General features: G+C 39.2%; 1 long non-coding RNA gene across 1 annotated transcript; it reads right to left on the reverse strand.

Annotated features, from left to right (window-relative positions):
* On the reverse strand, positions 1 to 3,824 carry LOC141334172 (uncharacterized). The gene is made up of 3 exons (XR_012355496.1): positions 3,644 to 3,824; positions 212 to 299; positions 1 to 40 (listed from the first exon to the last, which is right to left on the reverse strand). It is a non-coding gene; the product is annotated as an uncharacterized lncRNA (long non-coding RNA).
* Between the last annotated feature and the right edge of the window lie 244 nt (positions 3,825 to 4,068).

Consider the following 4,068-nt stretch of genomic DNA (forward strand, 5'->3'; position numbering starts at 1 on the left):
CCTTATAGGATTTTGTGCAGCCAGCATCGATGCGTGTATACTGGGGAGTATAATTATAAATTAGTTTCCATCAGAAAACCAATTAATGTAATACATAAAGAACAGACTGATGTTGTGGGATATTATGTCATGCCCTCAGTTATGATTCATTGTAGCCAGAAACAAAAGTACAAAATTTTATAAATAATCTTGTGTAGTGAATCCTCATTACCTTTTTGTCCTGGTTGGCAAAGTACCAGGTATTAGGAGTTTGATTGACGACTGAAACTGAAGGCCAGGAACCCATTATTCCGCATGTTCTGTAATATGTAAGAGATAATCAACGGTTTGCCGTGCATTAAAGGATTTTAAATGCACGACGTGGAGGCTAATAACCTCCGCGAAGTGCATTTTAAATTATCCCGCTTATTCCATGGTTATTTGCCAAGTTATAGACAAGTTAAAACTAGGTTTGATATTTGCAGCGCAAATTTTGACCGAAAGGATAAAAAAGACGGTTATTTTCGTCAGTTATGACACGCAGCTCTAGCATTCTGCCCGCTTCAAATCAGACACAGAGATGAAACTGTCCGGTAAGATCACATTTATTTGAATGAATTATAACCTTTGTTTCAGTAAATTATTGATCGACCGAGAGAGAGAGTTGAAGGAGTGGAAGTCGGAAGACATCATGGCCTTTTTACAAATTAATATCCTTATTCATTTTTATAGATTTTTAGTAGATGATAATCAGTGTTTAACTCTTAAACATTATAAGTTGTTGATTTTGAGTGACTAGAATAGATACCTTATAGAAAATATTAAAGTGTGTGCCAAATGTGTTTTCTGTTTGTTGAAGTTTCTCTTTTCACAGAAACCCGAGATCACACCTCAGGAGGTCAGGATGACCCTCCTGATTAATCCCTAGACTTGTATTAGAGAAATCCTGTTGATTTGTCTTCATTTTTCTAAGGGGCCAACTGTTAAGTATGTGTGTGTGTCCAACCACACTGATAAAGAGTCTTGCCTGGCTAAGACAACCTTGAAGATAGATAAGGACTCTGTGTGTGAATCTTTGTGTGTCTCACTCTCTGTTTTGGATCTTAGGCGTGACGGCGGAAGATCATCCAGAGGAGGTTCTCGCCATTTGTCGATGTCGCGGGACATAAACGGGCTTTTGGAGACAGCCTGTTGTGTCTGACCTCTTATCTTTGTCGCCTGTGTAATCACTAGTAAACAGTTTTGACTTGACGTCCATATGTGGAGATTTTCTAAGTTATCTAGGTTTTTGACCAATCAGGATCTTCCTAACCTATGCATTGACGTAATTAGCAACCTCTGTTAGAGTATAATTACTGGTGTTTTGAACATGTATGCAGAGCGGCCTACGAACTCCATCGAGAGTGTTGAAGCTGACTTCTGCTGATGAAACTGCAAACTATTTTGTTCAGTAAACATGACTTCGATTGATTGAATCTTTGACTCCTGGTTTTTGTTCATCATATCTGGTCCTTGGGTGTTTTTACTGTAAAATTCCCCTTACAGAGTGAAAGCGAGAGAGATGACAGTTGTGTGTGTGTGCGTACCTGCCTGCATGCTGTGCATTTCTCTCTACAAACAACGAATTCATTCAAAAACAGAAGTTTTACCACCTCGTTGCTAAGGAATATAATGTAGCGATCTAGTATCTAGGCTGTTTTAATAATAATCACTGGCAAGCTCTGGGCAGCACAATGCGATCTCCGACCTCTCTCTTTCTCTCTCTCTCTCTGTGTGTGTTTGCGTGCATCAATTAAAGCAGCGCATTAATATAGAACGGTGATTAAACTGACTTGGAACTACCTGTGCATTAAACGGTTTTACTGCACACCTGCCAGCCAATCAGAATCCAGTATCCAGACATTCCATGGAATAATAGAAATTAAACATGGATCAGTATTTAATAGGAATGTAAAAGAACTAAAAACAAATACAACTTTTATTCCTATCCAGCACAGTATGTGAGCGGTGCGAGCGCAGAGTGGAACGGTGTGATTCTGAATGGAGGGAGGAGTCGATTTTTGAAAAGTCGGAGTGTAGTGGTTTTCACTCACTCCAATAGCGCTCCACCACCGCTCCATCCTGAGTACAATTCATGCCAACGGTCCGTAATAGAAACTGCATATTAAGCAAGAATTCACGTTAAACATATTTAGCTAGCTTGATGGAGATGGGTAGAGAAAGGACTTGCCACATTGAAAGATCTATATAGTGATTCTAGCTTTATGTCATTTTATCAAATAAGAGAAAAATATAATATTCCACAAACACATTTCTTTCACATTACTACTTTTACAACACTAAAAATCAGCCCACTCTCTAAAAATCTCTGTTTGTTTTTTTGTAAAATTGTTATATTATGTAAAATGTTAATAAAAAGACTGAGTAAAAAAAATGAATTGGTTTTAAGTAAAAACTGCACAGAACAAACGCTTTCTAGCCAAGCAACTGAAATAGGCCTAATAACCAGTGATACAAGATTTTGGCTATATTGTCCATCTAATTCATTCATCCCACACCATCAACAGACATGTCATGTACAGTAGGCTACACTTCTTGTATTTTGCTTGGGCACCATAAGGAGCCCATTTCAGAAAGGAAGTGAAAACTCTTGAGTATGTCAACCCTGAAATGAAGGAAAACTCTAGGGGTTTACTCAGTGTAGGATCTCGGTCGAACAGATCAGCAAACAAACTGCAGAAATGACCACATTCCAGAGAATCTAGAAGATCCACGACATCACATGACCATCACTACATGCCAGTTTGTCTGGACCACTTCTTGTAAAGATCTGTGCTTTATGTCTCAGGGGATCAAACTGTTAAAACGCAATCAACAGGAGAGGAAAAACTCCACTCCACTCCATCTGAAAGCACCTAAGAAACAGACGTCCAGTTTTCTCCTGACATAAATTTCAACTGAAATCACAAATGGGACAGATTTATACCGACACTTTCTGAGCCGGTAGAGCACATGATCCACCAGCTTGACTTTCCTGACCCTTCGGAAATTCCGTTCCGCCTTCCCTTGACATTCCCAAAGCACCCCCCTCTCTCAACAGAAAACACACTGAAGAAATAATCTTTAAGAGACGACCAACTTATTAGTATTGCCATTAGAGCAACAGTATCATATGTTTTCATGTCATTAAATGCTTGATTTGTTTTATGTAAACAGTAAAGTGGATGAACGAATGAGTTCACAGGAGCAACAATATTTGAAGCTCATGGCAGACACCCAAGAGATTTGTGCTGTGATTGGCTCAATGTTAGTTCACTCAAATCTAAGTAACAAATCAGAGAACACGGGCGGAAATATTGGCGCTAGTTCAAAAAGTTTCCCCCCGGCCCCCCTGGTTGCTACACACTTGGCTGCGCACATATTAGGGTTACCAACTGTTTATAAAATATAAAATCATCTCGTATTTAAGGCATCAAAGAAGCGTTTTGTATGAAAGCAATAAGGAATTCAGTTTGTCTGGTATTCAGGCACAGACCTACGCCATATGATCACCAGACCATACAAATAAGAAATCCTCACTTGTCAATTAATCATTCTTTTTGGACAAATCATTATTTTATTTGCATTTTATTCCCCTTTTAAAGATGAAATTGTTTTATCTTACCCGCTTTCATTCCGAAGCCCTGAGATTGTCTGAGCTGTGGAGCTATTTCTCTCTCTCTCTCTCTCTCTCTCTCACAAACGATCAAGACAATGACGCCAAACCCAAATGACGCCAGCTAGTCTACTAGTTCACTAGCTTCTGATCCGGCCTGCCCGGTTAACATTAATCCATGTCAGAAGGACAGGAAGAGTTCACAGGACACAGGATAACTTGACTTACGCAACCAGAGAGGAGAAACTCCCCTTTGTCTGAGAGCACAGGAAACAGAAGTCCAGTGGTATGCTGACCAGGGCCGTCGCCAGAAAATTTTCAAATGAGGGGGGCACAATTTTTATGATCTCATAAACAGACATTAGAAGTACTATATATGTATTGAATACAGTTCTATATTAAAACATATTTTTAAAGCATGTTTTTGCAGTGTT

The sequence above is a fragment of the Garra rufa genome, chromosome 4 (assembly GCF_049309525.1).
Source record: "Garra rufa chromosome 4, GarRuf1.0, whole genome shotgun sequence".
NCBI classification, from domain to species: domain Eukaryota; kingdom Metazoa; phylum Chordata; class Actinopteri; order Cypriniformes; family Cyprinidae; genus Garra; species Garra rufa.